General features: G+C 39.6%; 1 pseudogene across 1 annotated transcript in view; it reads right to left on the reverse strand.

Moving 5' to 3' along the window:
- Positions 1-23714, reverse strand: part of LOC306870409 — a 202268-nt pseudogene that overhangs the window by 144068 nt on the left and 34486 nt on the right. The window contains exon 2 of the transcript in view: positions 5796-5863. The product of the transcript in view is annotated as an uncharacterized misc_RNA (transcript). The remainder of the gene's footprint in view (positions 1-5795; positions 5864-23714) is intronic.

The following is a 23714-nucleotide window of genomic DNA, read 5'->3' on the forward strand; positions in this document are numbered from 1 at the left end:
CAGCGTTGTGCAGTACAGATAAATTCTAATGTCTCGGATCTGTAATGCATACTCTCACCACTGCTATATTACGCGATGGGTTAGAAGGGAAGAGCAAGGGAAGGGGGGGGGGAAAATGTAATTTATTTTTCACTGTGGCCAGTGTTCTTCCCATTAGCTTCAAACGTGAGATAAGTTATAGCTTTTAACAAGCACCTTTAGCCACCAGAGCATGCTGCACACAATGCTGTGGCGCTGAAAATTAGATTTAGAGGTAAAGATAGAGAGGGAGAGGTAGAGGTCAATGATGACCCCATGTGTGACATGGCGCAAGGACAAACATCGTCACACTGATGAGTTCAATACTAGGGTTGTTCCGATTCCGATACTAGTATCGGAAATTCCACCGATACCACAAAACATTCCGGCATCGTTATCGGCGAGTACTTGAACTTGACAAGACATTTTGTCTAACTGATAATAGTTGTCACTCTGTTGTGCATGATATATATGTTAAACGCCAAACGTGTTAAAAGCGGAACAAAATAGCAGTACTCGTTTGAACTGCGCGCCACACTGACCTTTTATCCTCTCGCCTCAAAAGAAAACAGCGCAGCACGAGCTTAGAGTGTATGCGTTCATTACAGTGACCAGTTGCATCACGCGCTAAACAACGCTGTGAAATCCAGTAAGAAGCACTCGAGTTCAGAGCAGAGAGAGTACAAATCACATCTCTTTCATTTAAACTAGTTTAAAGCCAAATCAGTTGATGTGGATTTGTAATTGACTGAATGTCTTTAGGCTACTGTTTTTCAATACAAACAACATAGAAACCATATAGTTAGGCTACTTTTTTACCATGGTAATGAGGTGCTGTACTTTTGGTTATGTATAAAAGATGAGGCTGTTACAGTTGCATCCCAACTCAAGCTCCTGCTACTCTGATCTCAAGCTCCTGTTCTAATGTGCATTTCTAAGAGACAAAACTTCTCTCTCTTAGCATGTTCAGTGCTACCAAATCAGGTGCTGGTGCCACTGCTCTCGAATGTTAGTCTGGAGCCCTGATATTATAAATTGTACTCTAAAATGTTACTGTAATTTGAAATTTCGTCTGTTTAATTGTAAATGAAATATACAGCTTATATTCAGCCTTTTTTTAAATATATATTTTATATAAAAAATATGGCATGCAGCTTCAAACAATGGCATAAATCTGTTCAAAAATAATCGTTATTAATAATCGCTGTTACAATCTCAAGGGAATAATCGACAATTATGATTTTTGTCATAATCGTGCAGCCCTAACTTGAACCCATGCCCTCTAGCTTTGCTTAACGCTGCAAATCGGAAATCAGTTCTTCAACTATTTAGAGCAGCGAAGAAGAAATACAAACGTGCTAGCACATTGCCAGTAAATCACACGCATATGCGATTAAATCTTCACTCTGGGCGACTAAATTATGTCTAATATTAGCCACTGGCTAAAAAATGCAGCTCTTCATCTATTCTTCAGCTTTTAAGAACTGCCGGACTTTCCGGTAGTAGGCAGAGCTAATGCGCAAACGACAATCTCATTGGCTGGTCCTCACCTATTATCGTCCCTGTTTTGATTTCAGCAAATCAGTTCGAGCAAATGCAGACAACGTGATTAATATTCATGAATCCAGTAGCTCATTAATCCTTAGTGCGTTTTATATTGTTCTTAGTAGAATTCATAGTAGGATTATTATCTTATCAGTATTATTGATAACCCTCCCCATTTTTTACAGAAACGCTAAGTGAGCAAAAAAGCACCACCAAGTTCAGTTAAAATGACTAGTATGCAGTCATACGTGGTTACCAGGTTTTAATTCTAATTACTAAAGTTCTGTAAAATAATACTTGATTATCATAATATATTTATTATGCTTGACTGACTGATGTTAAGAGTGTAATTTTAGATATTTAAAAAGCTGTGCCATTTTCCAAACATTATATACTGTATATATATATATATATTTATTTTTTTTTTTTGTGTACTCACCAGACTATATCTATATATATATATATATCTATCTATATATATATATATATCTATATATATATATATCTATATATATATATATATATATATATATATATATATATATATATATATATATATGGTGAAGCACACCATAAAATAATTGTATCAGTTCATACAGGGCTAGTAGTACATACAGCTGTATAACCAGATACACAACAAGGTATCGGATCAGTTCTCAGTATCGGCCGATACCCTGAGCCTAGTTATCGGAATCGGTATCGGTATCGGGAAAAAGGGTATCGGAACATCTCTATTCAATACACCGGTACTGCAAAAACTCACAATATTATCAATACACTATACTGCGAATAGATTTTTACATTCTATGAAGAAAATGGGTGATTGATAGGGTGCTCTGATGATCAATTATGAATCAATTAATTTATTTCAAAATACAATGAATGGAGCATCCCTCTTCTACAAATAAACTTGTTTTTGTTTTTGTTTTAAAGATGGAAATATTTTTAATGAATGTAAAAAAAGTATTTTAAAAAACCTTAGTTTGAACTAATACTTTATAATTGCCTCTTAGAAATCTAGTAATTTATTTATTAATATTTGAAAAACTTGTCTGCCAAAGTCATTTGGTGCAAACAACCTGAAGGAATAAAGTACATAAAACAAGAAATAAAGTAACTTTTTACCATGAAAAACAATTTGCATAAAAATGATTATAAGTTTGTAAGAACTTGGCAGATTAACTTTAATATTCTCAAGTCATTGACTTAAGTGGCTGCTCTCCAACCCAAGTCAAATATCACCCAAGTCTACATGACATTCTGGTCCATAGATATGGTCTCTATTTCGATGTAAATATTAAAGATTTCATCACCCTGTTTCATCTGCTAGGTGGAAAACATGATTGCACAGGTCCTCAGCAAACCAGTATTTTTATGTCTATACACAAATGGTGCAAGAAAAGACTTTCACAATTACTGATCAGAGGTCATGAGACAGCTCTGGGAATCACTTTGTGTTCGGCAGACTTCCAAAAGAGAGGGCTAGACAATGAACTGAACCGCTGTCCCCAAGCCTGACAGCTGACATCATCCGACTCCCTGCCAGAGCGCATCTCATGTATGTGTATGTATGGACTGAGACCAAGGTTATCACAGCATAACCCAGAGGCAACAATTTGATAGTCTATTAGTGAATATTCAATGACTGATGAAACAGACATGGTCTGCTTTAGGTTAATGATTCATACTCGACAGAGCTCACTTCTAATTCACTTCCCTCTACACTAAACGCTTGAGAAAAGAAAAGAAAAAAAGCACATCCACAGTCAGATCTGTAAAAGATAAATGGGCCTTTCAATCAAAGCCAGTTCTAGTCGCACTGCATACATCTTAGTGTCAATTATTGACAACTGACTAATTAGTTGTGCCCTTTTTAAGCCATTCTCTTATATTGGAGCTGTTTAAATATGCTAAATCAATAAGAGCTCTAACGCCTCACCATCGTCTGAGGACATGCAGTCCAACCACATAGCAGAGGGCATCTATCAAAGAAATGAAGACTTTCACTCAAATTAACATCAACTTTTCATATTGCATAACCATTTTAGACTGTGATCCTCATCCCATATGAAGCTAACACAAAAATCATTTAGCATTTTATGTGAATAAAATAATTATAGGTGACGTTCACTTAATGTATAGTCAAATGTACACTTGTCAACCTAAAATTAAAAATATGTATTACGGAAAACAGAAAATGCACAACAGCAATATAAAGGTTATATTGTATTAAAATATATACACTATAGATTAGTTATTTTAACTTTTATATGAAACCATGATTCGCACTCACAAGTTAATTTGCTTTGTTCTTAAACTGAGCTGGTTCAATCTTGCATTTTATCCTTGGTTTGGTTCACTTTCATAAAGCAACATTTAAAAACAGAAGTTGAGAAATAATCAAGTATATTTCTTTAAAGTTGTATTCACATTAGCAACAATTTCAGAGAAATTTATAAAAAAGGATCATTATCTATTGTAAATAGTTTAGCATTATATGAAGCACAGTTTACACAGTCACTGCCAAACCAAGCAGCTTTCTGTTGGTCAATGCTGAGAATCCGAGTGACTAACTTGACTGCAGCGAAATCCGCTTTTTCCAATAGCATTCCTATTAAATGACTGGAGTTCACTCACGAAAACAAGACTGCCTGATGCTGCTCATACTAACATTAGCACACAACTATCACTGCATGTATACATTTATGTACAGTATTCATGAGGTCCTTACCTCCCTTCAGGCTAAATGAAGCACCATGGCCATGTCAGGCCTGAGCATCGTGTCACCTCATTCTATTACCTCATCATGCCAGCTCTGTTTACCACATATGGGCAGCAGAAATGAATTATGGAGGGGCCTACAAGATGCTCTTAATTACAGATCTGCCAAGCACTGTGAATTATTCAATCCTTTGCTTATGTAGGCGTTTATGGTATGCTATAGTTAACATAACTGCCTAACCAAGCATCGGATACCCTCAGGGGTTTCTATGCGTTTCAGGTCCTCCTTACGCTCAGGCAGGTGCAATACGCTGAATAAAGACAAATGGGAACACATGGGTTTTTCCATTTAGCAGATGGAGAGTAAAGAAACAGGGACGAGGTCATGTACTGCATATGCAACAACACACAATAGTGGCTGTTGTCATGTAAATGTTGGATCTGTTGCAATACTTACTGAACTACTTACCTGCACTGCCAATCCTATAACTACATTGAAAAGAAGATAGAAAAATTATGTTGCCTTATAAGATTTTAGTAGTGTATCGCTCACAGACAAGGCAATCCCAGAAGTCATTGTGACAAACAGTTTTCATCCAAGACCATGAGCAGAATCCCAAAAAACTTTTTATTCAGGACTGAATAATAATGATGGAAAACTGTTGTGAACTGGACTATTCAATCCAGGCTCATTGGAATAACATGCTTGTAGTAACATTTCAGCAAAATTATATTATGTTGCTTCTTTAATATTCCACAACACTTTCAATGTGAAATGTCCAGTGAGTGGTGGTAAAAGTGTTTTCAGTTTTATCCAAAACAGATAAACATATATCTGGCAACATAACAAATGTGCCAGGTGTTAAAGCAACATTGCACAAGGTGAGCTACTGAGCAAGTTTACTACATCAGAAAAGCCATGCATATGGAGCTGGTTATGTGATGTAAACATTACAATTTGTTAGGTTTCAAATCATGCACTGTGTAAAAGTGTTGTGAGGTCATTACATAGTATTGTGCAAGAATCTGCACAAAAATCAGTCTTTATTAATCGATAATCTGCCCCTGTAATCATAATGTGCGTTCACACATTTGTGTGAAAATGAATACAATTTGTTGGTGTTTTACTGCTACTAGTGTTAATTTCAGCTGAAAACTGATATATACCAATATATGTACCAATATAGGTAATTTATTTTTTTTATTTTGCAAACACGTACTGCAGGTAGAGGCATGCTTTGAGCCTGGGGCTTTTTCACCTAATGTTTGAGTGTATTTCTTACATTTTTATACTTCTACCATAAGTAGCAAGCAACTAAGCTAATATGCTATTTCTAATATAGCCATCAAGTTCATAGCTTAGCAGCATGCTAATTTCAGACACTATTGATTCAGCCGCCTATGTAAGACCGTACACAATGAGGCAGCTCAGTAAGGTTGGGACATAGCAATTGTCACGCAACAGAAAGGGCTGATTCAGGTTTCATGGAAATACAATATTTGAAACTTACTTTAGTTTTAGGCTTCTCAGTCTGTTCCTGGATGGCATCCTGGATGGCTTCCATCATAACTCAGACGACTATTAGCGGAGAGAGAAAGACAGACAGATGCCTATTAGTGCTCAGGTTTAGCTAAATGATGATAAATAATTGTCAGCGATAACACAAATGAAGTAGGAAAACCTCAGCCATGTAAACAAATCAACCAAGGCTTATTGGAAAAACATGCCTGTGGCAACCTTTCTGCAAACTGATATTGCTTGGCACAATTGCACAATTTGCAACACTTTCAAAGTGAAATGTTCAGTCAGTGCCACTAAAACAGATGAATGTGAATTTGGCAATGTTTTAATACACTGACTGTTGTACTTATTGCAGCAGTTCAGAAATAAAATGTCTGGTGAGTGGCTTGCTCTACAAGTTTTTGACCTCTTTAATTGTGGCTCATGTTTCACGGAATTTATACATGAATGCTCCATATCACAAGCACAATGGTGTACTGGGTGAGCTACCAAGCAAGTTTACAATTTTAGAAAAGCCATACATATGGTGCTAATTTTGTGACGTAAACATTAAAATATATTAGTTTACAAATGATACGCTATGGTGAAAGCATTGTGAGGTAATAATTAAGTTTAAGTTTAAGTTTTCTCAGTGTGTTCTGCACCGTCGGCTGAAGTTGGTCCTTGTCTGCTTTTTTTCAGCCGATTCGACATGTTGTATCGCGTCGGAGCTCGTCGGTCAGTCGGACCATCTGATCGTTCTGATTGGCTGTTCAGCTGGCAAATCAGTGCACGAGAAAAGCGCAGAACGGATGTGCTACTTGGCCGTCGGGTGTCGAGCATCGGCTTGGTGTGTCAGGGCAACTTTGGACCCAGACGCTGCTGACGTGAGCTGACCCCGCAGTCTGCTTTCGTCGCCGTCGTCTTGGTGTGTACCTGGCTTTAGGCTTTACCAGAGACAGACAAGGTCTTAGTCAAACACTAGCCATCCAACAACTGATTAGTTTGTTGTTTATATTTAGTAGCAACACTTTTGCTAACAGCTAAAACTGTGCGGTAAACTATTTCTCAAAGTTGCATCCTTAAATTTATCCCCTTTAATGGACTGCCGCTACAGCCATACACATGCAGGTAGACACCTCAATTAGTGCAAAAGCTACAAACTTGATTTGAAAATATGTAGTTGTGTGCATCCCTACACCTGAAGAGCACACTGAACATTACCGCACCATCAAACACGAAGCAAGCTGCTCCTCTCCATCTACCCGTGAATGGATGATTGTTTACTTGAAGTGTTTTGAGTCACTTATGTGATTACCATGACAGAGCTGTCTAAGTCCTTTCATAGAGCGCCAATATCCATCTTTTCCAAGGGCCACCTCAATTATTCATAGCCTGGGCCTATTTGTGTCTTTGTGCTCTGTGGAGCTGTTACTCTGAACGCTAAAACCTTCACACAGCTGAAGCTAGATTGCCAGTTTTATGAGAGAGCATCTTGTGAAATAAATGCTAGCCAAGTGACATATAGTGTGGGGTCAAGATGCACAGTGAATGCAAAGCACGTGGATCGGGCCATAATCAAGTACCATGTCTCATTCACTGTTGAGTGGTATAAAAGGGCACATTTCAAGTGCCCAACCAAACTGAATGGAACACCTGGATGTATATGACTTTAGAGTTATTGTGTAACACTGACCCTGAATGGTTTTCATAATAAAAAATCTTACACATTCATGAATTAATTCAATAAATGTGAAAAAAGGACACTACATAATTTGTCACAAGGTTTCTGAGAAGGTTTATTGCATCTTGTACTTGACACATTAACATTTACATCTGTGACACTGAATAAAAGCAGACATTTACCAAAAAAAAAATCTGTTTAATTTTTATTTTGCTCAATTATTCATAAAATACAAACATCAGCGTGCCTGCCTCTGTGTCACCGTTGGAACGCGACTGAAGTACAAAGCCTATAATTTACATAATAAATAATAGTTTAGCATTCAGATACGTTACATCGCAAATATGGAAATATTGGATATTTGGATTTGTGCCAAATGAGAGAGGTAGGATACACGAGCACAAAGCTCCATTTCGCAAACAGTTGAGTGCGCAAGCCTTTAAAGTATACTCCTTTGTAGTCTATGTGAGAGACGTGTTCAGAATCAGCACACGATCACTGTTTCGTGGGCTTTGTTTTCAAGTGCGCAACTCATGGCATTCGCTGTTCTTCTGCTGGCGGTTATCAAACAGCATTGCATTGCTGCAGGCGCTCCCTTCTAGATTGGGGTTAATTGCCTATTCGTCGTAAGGCCTCATGCACCGAACCGAGATGTCCGTACCATGACGTTCGGTATGAATGCATGTACCGTGCCACCCCTAATATATATGTTTCATTTGAAAACACGAGCGCTGCTGGACAGGGCTGAGCTGGCTTTTGACCCGGCACTTTTTAAACTACTGAAGAGGTGCAGCACTTGCGATAAAGGGTTAAATCATGCTTTGTCACTCACTGGTCCTTAATAAGTGTGTGCTGAATCAGTATTTTGATATTTTCAGTGAAGGTAAGTGAGCTATGCTTGAATGCTAAAGGTAGCCTTTTAAAGTAAATGATGTTAAACTTAAAGTACAAATCAAACTGTTTGCTGAATAACCACTTTAACAACAACTTTAACAACATAGCGCATTTTTTATTGATCAATCAGATGCGCATGAAAGCTGCATTCACTACAGAATAACAGTAGATACCTAGCACATTTTCTTTCAGAATCACCTTTACCTTGTGAAAATAAAAAACAAATAACAAAAATAAAATATTAAAATTAATCAATTTTAAAATATACTGAATTTATAAGAAAAAAATATATATGATATAAATAATAAGTCTGTGAAAGGGAACAAAGAGGGCATTTTTCTACTTTTAGTGAGTTAGTTTAGGATTAGTTTGGGAAAGTGCACGAAGGGTAGCCTACCCATTGAAACTATGACTGATAGCTGTCCATTTATTTTATTGGTAACACTGTAATAGAGTTGCACATTAACAATGGCTCTCAATGAGTCCATTTTCAAGTTGAGAGACCATTTTTATTAAAAATACATGGTTGTTTTTCTATTTATTTATTATTTTATTTACTTTATTTATTTAGAGGGTACCTATTTCCACGAAACTCTAATCTAAAAATTAAGAATTTGATGAAATGCATTACAGAGCGGTCATTTTATAAAGCATGTTAATCTTTCTGCTAGAAGAGGTCTGACTGAATGGCTTCATCAATATGCAAGCAACTAATGAACTGTCTGCTTTGCATAATTACAGTAAGACGACGGCTTAACGACAATGTAAAAAAAACGAATTGTAATTACTGAACAATTATACAGCGTTCCCAATTATAGCGCAAATTTACACAAGCACGTAGTATAATGTTTTGTTGTGTATGCGAGTGTATTGTTCTCAAGCAGTCCGGTTTAAGGATAATGTTATTTCTTTAAAAAGATGTTAACCTGAAACATAATCATGATATACATCAAGAAGAATGTCTCCATCTTATGTAGAAATTGTGAATGTTTACACTAGCAAAATATTTAATTTCTAATTAAAGTTTTAGTACTACAAGCAATGTTTCATGCAATAAAATAGTTAACATGCAATGCTCCATTTTATTCCAATAAACAAATAAAACAATTCTACTTTTAAAACGTATTGTTGTACATTTTTGGAATTATATTAGCTAATTTAAAAAATCCAGCATTAAAGATGTTGCAGTATAGTATTTCAGTACAGCGAACAAATCATTTTTATCATTGACAAACAATGTTTCTTTTCATTTCTTGCAACTTAAATTCCTACTCCAATGTCTCTCCTCTTGGTTGCCATCTAAAAGGTAGTTTAGTGTCCTCTCCTGAACTGCTGACTCATGTTGGAGTTAAATGAGCAAGTGTTTTTATTCATACAATTTGTCTTTAACTTGTTGAATTGTCTTTCTCTTTTTGAATTCAAGAAATTACTAATATTTTTTAAAGAAAAAGAAGAAATGTCATGTGAGGTATTTAAATGCTTTAATCTCCTTTCTTAGCCAAACTACATTAAAACTTGTCTTTCTTTGGTTAAACACATGAAGGAATAGTAAATGAAGATACATATGCTTACAGAAGCATCATGTGACAACAAAATGAGAAAGCTTGATAATTGAGCAAGTAATAGTCATGCTACTTTCGTTCTGTATGAATCCCACTTTATATTTCAGAAACGTCTTGCATTCATTAAAATTCCACTTTTTTTAACAACTGGTCTTTAAAATTTACAAAAAGAAAAATGTAAATAAAATACAAGAAAAAAACATCTCTTAACCCATTCATTTAAGAAACCTCTGTGAAAAAAATCTCCACAAATCTCATCAGTATGCAAGCGAATAATGAAACGTCTGCTCTGCATAATTAAGATGAAGGCTTAACGGCAATGTAAAGAAAAAAAGAAAAGGATTCGCTATTAAAAAAAATTACAGAGAGCTCCCAATTACATCACGCTAATATTCACGATATATCTTCAAGCAAAAATTTCCAGGCGAACGAAACGAATGCGGATAATGATCTCTGCGCTTTAATTAACAACGGCTCACAGAATCTTAGAGCAGGAGACCTGACGAGACACAGCACCACAGCCAGCGGATCGCTCTGAAACCAAGGACATCAGCTCCAGCCCGGTTCACTCAGGCTCTGAGTATCCTCTCATACCCCTCCAGATGCCCACACACTGCTCCGAGCGGTTGCCAGACTGCCACACGACCTCTGGATCATCAGTCTTAGCAGTCACGTAGGGTACAATGGGCTCTGAAAGCAGTTAAGTATACAACTGGCTGTATAATTCTGTGGAAATATTACAGAAGAGATAGAGAGCATTCCTAGGGCAAAGAGTAATCCGGGTAAGCAAGTACAACGTCATGCCAACTTCATCCCAATCCAAAGGAAATAGTTCCAAAGACAACATACGGGCAAAATCCTGAAGTTTTCCTGACGAATCATGACTTGACGGCAAGTGAGAGAAAACATCCAAAGGATGTTCGCTTTGAACAGAGGCCTTGCGAAGAACAACACAGAAAAACGATTATCACTTCTCCAGTCGACTGCACAAAAAAAAAAAAAAAAGACAGTTTTTTCCTGTACCACACACCCTCCCTCTGCCTTGCCTCAATGTGTCACATTAGGGAGAGATCAAGTATGCAAAACAGGCCGTTGATTACGAGAAGCCAAACACAAAAGGTAAGAATGGATGGAATTAGCGAAATCACAGACAGCAGGGCACTTCCGACGACAACGACGGCGATGGTCCCACTCTCGCCGTTGCTGTGCTGGCCAAGGCGGCATTGGCATTCCTGGGTGCTGGAAGAGCCCGTGCTCTCACATACTTACGTACTCATGCATTTACATTTCCTCATGAAGCTTCTCTCTACATCCCTCTCTCTCCCTCTCTCTAGCTTAGCTGCACTACGCAGCCAACATCACGAATGACTCCGCAGACACTCCTGTGGGGGAAGAGGCAAAGCTGGCAGCTCCTCAAGAGGGGCACACGCCCAGCCAAGTGGGCAGGACGGCACCCAGTAGTGTGGGGGGACAGCAGGGAATTTCCAACTTCCCCCTAAATGAGGCTTGTTGACATTTGCATTTCCCTTTCTTTTCGTCGTGCTAACGCGTTCAATTGTTTTAGGAAAGTGCCTTCTGCTACCGCCCTTTTGAAAAGCGATTTATTGTGCCAGTTTCCCCGTATCTGCCATCCGCACGTCCCCTCCCCTGTCTCCTAGCCACCAGCTGCCAAGTTTTCTCACACTTTGATGGTACACAGCCTGTGAGAACGCACTTTGTGCTTGTTTTCTGTGGGTATGGTGCTTGTCATCTTTACCAGTTTGAGAAGAACAGAGAGAAATAAAAATAATAAAAAAATTAAAATAAATCTTCTCTTTGTAACTTATGGGAACACTCCGAGACAGATACAGGCACTCATAAATTATATGCTTCATTTGCATATTCCTGGCATAAGACATTATGCAAATAACAGGCGATTTGCATAATGGATTCCTCTTGTTGCCTGCGAAGCCTTGTGCTCCTTTTTATTTAATAATGAAAAAAAGCAAAAGACGAGAAAGAGGAAAGAATGTCGTATCGAGCTTTGCCGGAGCCATGTGTGCCAGTGCCCCAAAACACAAGCATGCTGCTTTCCAGAAAAAAATGCAGGGCAATACTTGCCATGGAACATTGAGAGTGTAATTCAAAACTTGATCTTCCAGAGTTACATTTTCTGATTAAATGATGTGGTTAAGAATAACAAATAATACTGTGTGCAAAAATAAGATGTGGTGATTTGCTAACGTGCATGTATACGTCTTAATGAGTCGGTGATATCGTTTGCATGTGAGCACTGCCGTAGACTAATTAATTACAGAGAGGAGACCGAGTTGAGGGGGAAATCACATGATTAAATAATTCAAAACAGCTTCATGTTTTTAGCCTCGTCAGCTCCGAATAGAGCAACACACACACACGAAAAAAAAAAAAAAAGCGGAGACCCAATAATATTTGATAATTACACTTTTGATAATTGCTTAATGAAATATGACCGACACCGTTAATTCAGCAGTAAACTGCAGAAACGTTTCCAGTGGCGCTCACATAAGACATAATAATTAAGTGCAGATGAAAAGTTCACAACGGTGATTAAAATAAACGGCACACTAAATGTTGTTATTGATCAGAATGTTATGAAAAATATCTTGAATTAGAACAAAATTAAGACCCAAAAACTAAAGTTTCCAGGGAAACAGATAATATTTTAGTGGATCAGGAAAAGACAGTATAGAAGGGTGATTGAGAGGGGGGGAAAGGGTGGGAGGTGGTTACGAGGAGGACTTAGATATTTATAACAAAATTCCAATGCATTCCAATAAGCAGCCACCTTCCCAGCGTACAGAGGAGCAAGGGAACTGTTCACCTCAGATGCTGGGCTGCAGGGCTTTGAGCACCTCCATGGAGGAAAGGGCAAAGCAGACAAGCTGGCAATGCCAGGGTAATGGTGCAGTGGGGTGGGCAGCAGGGTAACCAGCCTGCGACAGATGTTATGAGCAATTCATCAGCTCTTAGAATCAATTAACCCGTATGTTAATTAATGTCAGGCTTATGGAACAAAGTTGGGGGGGCGGCAGGGGGATGTGCTGGCAGAGCTGAAAGCGATGGAGGGGAGGGTGCGAAAAGACAAGAAGAGGATAGGGGATGGGCGAGCACGAGAAACAAGCTGCAAATGCGGATTGTGGCCGTGAAAAGCTGGCACGGTGCCATCCACTCAGTGGTAGCGCCAAGGTGGACTAGCGCTCGCTTTTAGGGGGGGAGGCAGGTAGACACGAGAAAAAAAAAACATGAAGACTCACGCCATTTGGTTCGTTTTAGCGAAGGAGAATGGTCTTTTTTTTAAGCAACGTGTATACAACTATTATTAAAAGTAGGATTGCTGGTGGGGGTTCTTGAGTACGAGGCTAAACCTCAACTCAAAGCGAACAGGAAAAGGAGGGGAATACCATCTGCTGCTTGTGATTACGGAATGTCGGTGACGTTCAGTGCGGAATTTAAAGACGTGAAGATGTCGATAATGCCTGCCTGGCATCAGGGCGGGAGAGACAACAAAGTCCTTGCATGCCATCGCAATGGACGCCAATGGCAGTCGCGTTAAACCACACTACCCCACGGGACTGTAAAGGTACAAAGTGTATCCAGACTTTTATGGGGAAAATGGCGCTGTCCACCAAATGGCACTGGAGGCGGGGCATGAAGCGCCTCCCTCTCTCTTCCTCGCTTTCTTCTCTCCTACAGCGCATTTTCCTGTGCCAAGCAGGCAGTCTGCCAGCCAGGCAGCAGATGCCATGCCAAGTTCTATGCTGGCAACCATGCCGCAGACACCAGGTGGATACATGTGGCACATTTCAGCGTCTACCGATCCACGGCGATACGTTTTCTGGAGATGCCAAGGCGTTTTTTTTTTTTTTGAACAGGATGCCAGGATCGTTGCAGTGGCATCTGTTGTGGAAAGATGAACATGTACGTGCCCGACATGATCGGTTGGCAAAGATAACTGGAATCAAGAACAAACAAAGACAACGGTGGTGCTTTTGTTGACTAATTAAACAGAAAAGTTTGCGCAGCTAATTAGCGCGACGGATTCAATAAGGCAACGAGGCGGCTGTGAATGAAAACAAATTGGCGCAAGAAAAACAAGACAAAACAAAATTAAAGCAGCAAGCTGTTATACGAAAAAGGGAGGTGCTCATCTTTTTGTGCCAACCCCGCTCCCTTTACTACTTAATTTTGCACTATATGAACCACCACCTCGTCAAGCGCCTGCCAACCAATGCAGTGAAGAATGTCTACCACGAGCATTGCGGCGTTAGATGCTGCCAATCTGCCAATCGCCTTTCAACACGAGAGGACCTGGGGGACGGTGCCAACGGCAGAACAGCAGATGTTTACAAAGGCTAAACACAAAAAAGGGGCAAGAAAGAGAATCAGCAAACATGAGGATGCATACTAATGAGCCGGCACATAAAATCATAATCAACTAACCAGATGGGGTTTAATTTATTCATTTTCTCTTAACGACGCGCTAATCGTTTTAATTCGTTCAACAAAGAAAAGTGATATTTTTTTTCTCCACTACGTGGGCTTTTTCAGGTGTAGCTCAAGATCGACTTTTTAAAAAGCAAAATAAGAAGAGGAAATACAAGAAGTATGAAACTCCACTTCAGCAGCAAGCAAGGCTATGCCAGAGAGGGAAGGAGGAGGCAGGCGTGTGCGATTTATCTACATTCACAGCAATCACCAGGGAGATGAATGGCTAAGACTGTAGATTCTTTACGCCATCAACCGTATGGGAGACAAGAGACAAGGGGGGTGCCACCCACAACAGCCAAGCAGGAACCTGATGGAGGGGGCACAGAATCACACCATCAGACTCTTTGGGGAGGCGGTAACCTCCAGACCAGCCTGCCTGTAACTCTGCCAAATGGGGCAGGGGGGTTGTGGGAACGTTTTTGGCACCCCCCACTTTTTTGCATGCCCCCTCTTTGCCACCCAATCAAGAAACTGGCAAACTCCTCCCGTTCGTTTTGTTTATGTTTTAGATATATAAATCGACCACAGAAGTGGTAGCCCTTTCTGAGAACTGGTACCTGCAGGGTTCGGAGGAGGAACGTCGCCCCGGTTCCGCAAAGACGATGGGCATCGGGCACACAGCCAACTACGTGGGGGCGATGCAACCGGCGAGAACGGATGATTTGCTTAAGTTAGTTTTAACTGATTAAAATGCATGGCGAAAATTAAAACGGCAATTAGCGCGGGGGAAGGAGGCTCATCTGTGCGCGCTAATTACGAGTGGATACTCCAAACTTTTACTTGCAGTTCTCATGCCTCTCAATTTTGTTGGACAAAGGGGCACGGTTGTGGAATATGAATAATTGAAGAAGTCATCCAAAGGGAGGGATTATAAGATCTTTGTGCTTCCTACACTGCCTTGGCATAACCACCAAGATGACAGAACCAAGGCTGCCACCAGGAAGGACAGGCTGGGCAATGGTGGCATCTTTTGGGGCATCGTCAACACGATCGATTAAGTATTTGTCGCATATGCGATTAGTGCTTTAATTCATAATTCTTGTTGTGTGTATTTTTTTTTTTAATTGTTGCCGCGGAACACGTGAGGATATAATCGTTTGGAGCTAATGAGGTTTGGATGATCTGTCTTTTATTTTAATTCCACGGGGGAAGTTAATTGCGTCTCGTCCTCATTATACAAATGGATTACAAAAAAAAGGAGGAAAAAAAACTGGCTGGCAGAAACAAGGAGGGAGAGGGGGGGAGAGGGAGAGGCAGAAGGAAAAGAAAGGGAGAATATTTTCCTTCTTTGTGAGCCAACATACACATAATACCACATGCAAACAAGCAGAGAAAAGCAACTGCAATGCTTGGCTATGCTAGTCTCTCCCAAGTCCTCCCCAGGAAAACCCAGCATGTTTCTCCTCTCTCCCTGCTCACTGCAGCCAAATCCTTCAAATGCCAAGGACCTCTGCTTTCCCTGGATGTGGATATTACAAAACATGGGCGAGACAAACGCTGCACGGGATTAAATTTCTGCCGATTGGATATTACCGTCATTATTAAAATGGTTAGTTTTCTGCAGTTATTAGTGTTGAGCTTTGTTATAGAGGTGGCGTTTGCGGGCGAAGCGAAATGGAGAGGAGACAACATGAGAGCCTATGGCAGGGCACCTGCTAATGTCCTCAGCGCTTAATCATCGTACAGCAGAATGGTTTTATGCATATTTCATTTGCATATCATTAAATCGCTAAGGCACGCTGGCAACTGGCAGCGGAGAACAGGGAGTGGGGAAATGAGGAGCACAAAGTGTTAAAAAAAGGAAAGAGCGACTCATTATGCGATGGCAATCTTCAAAGCTGTGTGCCTGCTTTCCGGCATCCTGCCAATTCATTTTAATTCAACGTTAATTAAAAAAAAAAAAAAGAAGGAGGGGCTCGCTCAGCCTGTCATATGCGGATTAATTGAGCGTCTTCCAAGGAACAAGAGTACTGTTTATGTGCTGGGTGAATGCGGATACGTCTGTTCGTAATCACCGGAATATTTTTTTCACGAACGAAGGCCAAAATATGCCACTTTTACACAGAAAGGAAATGTATATTTGTACACTTCTCATGTGTAATGTTATCTTGTACATTACATCTTAAAGGAACACTTTTAAATATCATGTTTATTCAGGAGCCCTGGGAAATTTTGCTGCTAAATATGTTTGATAAAGAAGTGGGGATGTGAGAAGTTGGCACTGGGCGCCAACGAGATCGGGAGGTGTGGGACTGGCAACTCAGGGTTAGGAGTAAAGCGTGGGAATCGCTGGGGGCATTCTGTCACAAGCTTTCGCCTTGTATGAAACAAATCCAACACTTGCTCACATCTGCCCCCTCTGCCAACCACCCATCAAACAGACTATGCGCATAATTAGTATGCTTACCGAGACTCTGATTGCCTGTATTAAATCACATAGCGAAATTGATCTTTTGTTTCTGGTTAAATGTGCTCGCTGTCATTATGTCTGGCACACTGTCCTGTGGAAAGAATAGATAAAAGAGCTTCTTTACACATATGCGCATTCACACACATGAACACACAAATGTAAACAAACGGTTACACACTTAATTAAGAGGAAGAGATTGTTTGGTGCACGAAAATGAGAGCTTGATTCAACATTGTTTATGACCCTTTTAAGCCACTTTATTCAAAAGAGAAAAAAAAAATATTTACATGTAATATAAAGAGTAAATAAATGTATAAATTTATTTTGAAAAATACATGGCCACAAAAAGCCAGAAATATTAAATAATAAATATACAAGTTTGAAAATATATACATTTATTCACATGTGGCACAAAGGGTGCCGGATACAAAAGTTTATTAAAATATATATACATCCATATTTAGATTATATTCAGTTCTTCGCTAAACTAGCTTAAGTAATCGCAAACGGCAAAATCACTATAGCCGTCTTGCCCACGTCTCACCTGCTAAATACCCTTGGGTGGTTCTTAGCATATGCAAATGCTGAGAGGATGCAGAACGGAGTAATTAGCCACGTTTATGAAAGCTGTAATGAGAGCTGTGGGGCAAAGGGGCAGCAGCCTGGCAGAAAGAGCCCGCTTGCAGCGGGTATCTGCCTGGCGCTTTTGAGCCATGATACATGCAGATGTCGCTGTAGTTCTTCCAAAAGCTCGCACGAACGAAAAGGGGGTGGGGGGTAACGAGGACCTCGTTTGGAATCACACACACCTCTACCATATGTTTTTACAGACACAAGTGTGTGTCGGAATGGGGGGAAAGCCATGGCTGTGGGGGCAAGTGAAGTTAAGACAGGGTGGGAGGGGGGTTGTTTAACTGGAGATCTTTGTATGGAGCAATGTGGACGGAAATAACATTATTCATGCAACAAATAAAGTACAACTGACAGAGTGTCTGCATTCTGCTGTGCATGTCACATGGAGTAGAAATTATGCAAAGTGCCCTCATTAATATGCATAAGCATCCTCTTTATTATGCAGACCTGCACTAAAGCAATATTGTTTGGAGCAGCAGCCATGCTCTTGTTACAGTAGGCAATCGTTATTTTTCACAGAGCAAACAGACCCTCGTTGTTTCCTCTCTAACCACTTTCAAAATATTTAATTATCTGCTGCTCTGTTTAAAAAAGAAAACACGAAAAATGCAAGCGCAAGCAGGCAGATGATTGACTGTTTATGCCCCAGACGCCTTCGTTTCATAGTGGCACTGTATTTTGACAGTTAGCTAAAGTGGAGTGGCACAAGCCATATCAAGTGGTATCATCAGTCTTAGATGTAAATCCTGAAGAATTCTTCTTGGAAGAGTCTAACAATAAACCAATAAAACTGGTCGTCTGCAAAGTCCACTACTCACTTCATGACCATCTCACTGGGTTGAGCCCATCATTTATGAAAAATGCATGCCATAGTCAGGTTTCCATCACTTTGGCACTGAACTGACCCTGAAGGGTCATACTGGCTTTGCCATTGGTTGGCAGGTAGTAAGAAATCTGCTGCCTCTAGCTCAAACTGCCCTCCAGAAGCTCTTGACCTTGTCAGGCGCAGTAATGCTGTTTTCCTTATCTGCCTAGCTGACAGATTTCTCAGTAGCAGACCACTTATGATTCCCTGTGAGGTTATAACAGACTAATATATAAAATTCTGGATATTTCTGATTTCAAAGGGGTTTGGAATCGATTAACTTGGGTTAGCAACACCAACATTAACAACATGTTGCATCAGTCAAGCGTGAACTCAAAAGTCCTCTGAAATCAGCATTGTCATGGTGCCTGCTTGCTTTTGAGGTATTATATTTTACTATAAATTTTTATATTACATATATATATATATAGATTCATTAATTTAGAAATGGCTCTACTGCAGTTTAAATGCACATGCTTGTGCTGTCCTCACAGGTTGTACTGTTTTAGTACATTGTGATATTGCCTCACAAGTAGGGAGATGTGGAGTAATCATAACACTAAATATGGCAGTACTGGAAGGACTTTCACTTAAAAAAGCCACATTTCATTTTTCATTGAGATTTTTCTGTTTGTTTACCCTAGAATTAGATTTTTCAAAATTTTTTAAAGATTTCTTGACATTTTCATGCATTCATTAACCGGACAATTTTTCCGTGGGATTTGAGCAAGAAATAACACATGATGCTGTCCAATTTCATTGCTGATTTAAAAACATATTATTGAAATGCAATTCTGACAGACAGTTGTGTAGAATTCTCTCTTTCCCCACTAAAGTAGGATCTGAACTTGCATGTATATTACAGAAAATATCTGCCTGGGAACATTACCAAAATGGGCAAAGGGACATTGGTTGCAGTGTCTATTCTACTGTATAGAGCACTGCAACTTTTTAAGGTCATTGCACACGGAGTCCGAAATTTTCTCGTGCGATTTTCCGTATTCCTCATCCTTTCGTATCAAAATGCATGCTACGGATGTGAAAACTCAGAAAAAAACCTGATCCAAATTTTTTTATGATGGACAAAAGTTTCGGAGGCAGTGTGTAAACATGATTGACACAACGTGAGGTCGTATTTATTTTTTAACGTGTGAAAATTTTGGACTCAGTGTGCAATGAACTTTACTCTCAAAATCCCGCAGTATCTGGACATAAAAGTGTGATATTATGAAAGATTAAATGATTCGCTTCCATTTTAAGCATGTGACTGTTGACATGTTGTTAACCACAGAGCTTAAGTAGTATTTAAGCAGCACATTCCTTTAAGAGTTAATGAAGATATTAAGCTTGAGGTTGTCTGGAGACATGATATAAGCAGGCCCAGGCATCCATGTATTTAGCTAGTCATATTGTTACGTTCAGAGGCACTTCTCTTAAATCCAGGGCTCAGATCCACTTAAATCCCACTGTCCAAAAATACAGCTGATCAATGGTTTTGTGTCACCAACCTCTACGCACTAACGCTATTAAGAGAGCACACACAGCCTGTGAAAATGTTAAAATGCCATAATGAACAACATCATCGAGTAGCCTAAAAATACCAGACCTAGTAGTATTAAAGAGGAGTGGCTTTTCTCCCAAAATGATCTGAAGAGCTGAAAAAAGAAACCTAGTGTAAAACATGTACAGTTTGATCAATGCTTTCCTCTCGCCACATAACCGTGGCTGTATTTTTCTTAAGTGACCTTAAAACACTGCCCTTTTCAACGTCCTCTCTCCCCCTCCTGCGCGACACAGCTAATGAGGGAGCTGAGTGGGGAGGTTTGAGTCAGACCAAGCAGGCACACTGTTAGCCAACCTTCAAGCTTCCTGTATGCTGATGCTTTCACCTCCTGGCCTCTAACATTTCCAGACGGAGGCTGCAGAGATGGCACTTCCTGCCGCTGAAATCCGCAGTCCTCCTGCAGCACCAGCAGTGCAGTAACATTTATCTCTTTAACTGCTGCCCGGGCACCGGCCTGCACATTAATTGGTTCCTGGTAATTCAATCAGATTAGTATTAATACACCGTTGCTAGGGCCACGGAGGTCACCTACAATGTCTATACAGCATGAACTCAAGTGAAGGTTAACTGTCAATCATTACACACAATATGATAATAGGCCTTTAAGACCAAGGGATGTTATTGGCTGCGGTAAAAATGGTTTATAAAGGATTGATGGGAAATGTGTCTACATGTGAAGTCGCCTTCTAACAAAAGTACATCCTCATAAGTGACTGATTTGGACGGCTTACATTTGAAGCCACTCAAATTGAACTCACATTGATTCTAACAGCTAACGTTGTTGCTGAGAAAACTCAGAAATCACACAAATACTCTGTAAAATTATCAATTTCAGAATTTCAGATTCATACTTTTTGAAATCAAATGAAAAATAAGTATATTTACTGCTTAGTTTACCTTATGATTCTGTCTGCCGTTTTGGATTTATTCTTTTCACAGAAGTAATTGTAATATATTTTGATGAAGCCATGTCTAGTCTGTCATATGCAATCAACATGTGTTCAGTTTATCCAAAATGAGGCTTCATAGAAGGCAGCATAATTTTATAGCTTACCTTTAGTTACAGCCTTTGTGCTTGGAGCACATCTATTATGCCTTAAAATGCAATCTAGAAAGGCAACTTATCAGGTTTCGGAAAAACACATCTGTATAATTTTGATATGACTGCTATAAGAATGCTAAAAAAGTAAGTCAGAAAAGTAGGCCTAAGTCATCTGTGTAGTATTATCTGTAAAACTGCAGCTCCCACATGAGCAGGCTGTTCATTTTAAAGCCTGAGTTTTTGAATATTCAGTGCCTTTGACATTCATTTGGTATGTGAGAAGTGTTGTGATGAATTAGTCAAATTGACATCGCTAAGCAGGTGCTGTTAAGAGCTTTTTGGCTGAGGCTTGGCTGAGCTGTCTGTCACAGGTGCATTAAGATTGAAAACATGGCGTCAAAGCTTTGCACAATGGCCAGGACCACTCAGACAAGGGCCAAAATCCAAAAGCTTTCTCTGCTGAAAAGACCAACATATGTTGTGTTGGATGCTGGTATGCAGATGTCCTCAACAAGCTTAATCAGCAAGACTCAACACTTACATAGTTTACATACTCCTCTTTTCTAGTTTACACATATACTTTGCAGAGAAATTTCATTTATGCTGGGTAAATAACTTCAAAATTGTAGTCCATTACTGATAGCAAATTATATAGAAAATTGTAGTTAGTAATGTAATCCATTACATTTCACATTAAGGTATAATTCGACTACTTTTTAATGACTTTCAGATTACTTTTGAGCTAACACATTTACCACATTGACTTAAATGGATATTCTTGTACCTTGTTTTGATATAAAGATACAAAGAGAAAGTAAATATATTTATTTAGTTGTTATTAACAACACAAAAATGCATTAACCATTACATTACATTAAGGTTTATCAAACTGGGGTTCGTGAAGGAACTGCAGGGGGTTTGTGAGTTTAATATACTGTAGAACTGGCCAGTTCATATAGAAATAATATAGAATTTATATATAAGTTTTTTAGTGCTGCCCTGAACAATCTATATAACAGAAACTTGCTTTACTTAATTTACACAAAATTAAAAATAATAACAAATTATTCTGTTTAAAAGTTTACAATCCTTTGATTCTTACTATATTGCGTCTGCTTGCAGCCTTTTTTATTCATTGAGTCATTTTGACTATAAGTGTTTGACTATAACTATCTTTATGATTTCATTTCAAACAAATGTTAAACGTATCTGTAAACTTAGGAGCATCAAGCTGTGACACTCATCAAGAAGAGGGGAAGGCAGAAGTTTGTCTGTAATGTGCGCGTGTGGGTGTAGTGTGCATGTCAGAGTGTATGTCTTCGTATCTGCTGGTTTGCATGACGTCCTGCAGGGCCTGAACTGAGCAGCTGGCAGGGGAGTCATTACATACGCACCTCTGACAGCTTATGCTCTCATTACAGCAGGAGGATGCCTGTAGTCCACACACACGCTCTCTCTCGCTCTCCACCGGGGCCCTACTCCTCATGCTGGCAGACATCTTCCTTTTCCCCAAACACAGCTCAAATCCCTTCTTTTCCATGGGACATGTGGCATGATTGGGTAGCCTGGTTTGGTTCACAGCAGACTGTAGTCACCATAAGCTGTGAGTAAATCAAAGGACTCTGAACCTGCTGAACACAGTGTCTTCACTTTGCTGCCAAGAAGGCAAAGGACAGCACTTAATATAATCTGGTCCAGGGTGCGATCTTGAACACTCAAACTCCTGCTGCCTCTGAGTTCTACTCTACATGGCTTTTTATTTGCTTGTAGCTCTGCTACAAAACCTAGTGAGCTGCCTGTTTTCAAAGGTAGACAACATAAGGATGCCTTGTTTTGGCCATATAAGGCAACACTACATACAGTATATAGCATCTCCTCAAGGAGAAGGCAATCCCAGAATGCATTGTGACCTCATGTTGGTGAATAAGTTGAGATCTTTCAAAATATACTTTAATTCAATATTTCCAGTTTGACGTTAGCATATTGCTAAGCTAACAACATGATACTATAATAATCAAACATAATCATGACACATATTGTATAGAAATAAACTACAAATAAAACAAAAAATGGACTCTTACCTAATATGTCTGAATTTTAAAATTATTCATGTATTACGATGTTAGCTTAATACCAAACTCTGTTAAAGTCAATTGTGAGTTAATTCTCCCATACTTTTTTCTTTTAGTGCCAATTGTGTGGACAGATAAGTTGTTCCCTTAGAAGGCAACTGCCCAAGTAGGCAGTCAATGGCAAGGCAGCTTCTGGAATATAGCTTGTCTCGTCACAGTTTCAATGTTACCGACAGAACATGAGAATAAGCAATAGAATACGCTAATCTTTCATATAGCTACGACTGCCAAAAATGCTCAGCCTGGAGTCCGCTTTGCCTCGTCTATCACATTTGACTTGTGTGGGTTTAACCTGTCACCTGTGTGTGTGCCAGGATCCCACGAACACGGCAAGTGCACTCCTATGAGGTGATGGGTAAGCGCCGGACTGATCTAATAAAGCCGAGGTGTCCTGCTGAATCACTCAGTCCTACCCCAGAGCCGCCTGTCACCGCTCCAAATTACGTGTTTTGTCAGGAGATCGGCATCCACGTCTCGGACCCCACCAAATTAGATCGGGCTGCACAGCTGACAAGAGAAAGGCCAAGACAACTCTCTCTAAACATATGAGTGGAGGTTCTGGTATATGACCTCTGACTGCTGCAAAAATGTTTCTGCTATGTCCACATGTTCACTTAAAGGGCAATGACAGACT

Source organism: Barbus barbus, assembly GCF_936440315.1.
Source record: "Barbus barbus genome assembly, chromosome: 1".
In the NCBI taxonomy this organism is placed as follows: Eukaryota; Metazoa; Chordata; class Actinopteri; order Cypriniformes; family Cyprinidae; genus Barbus; species Barbus barbus.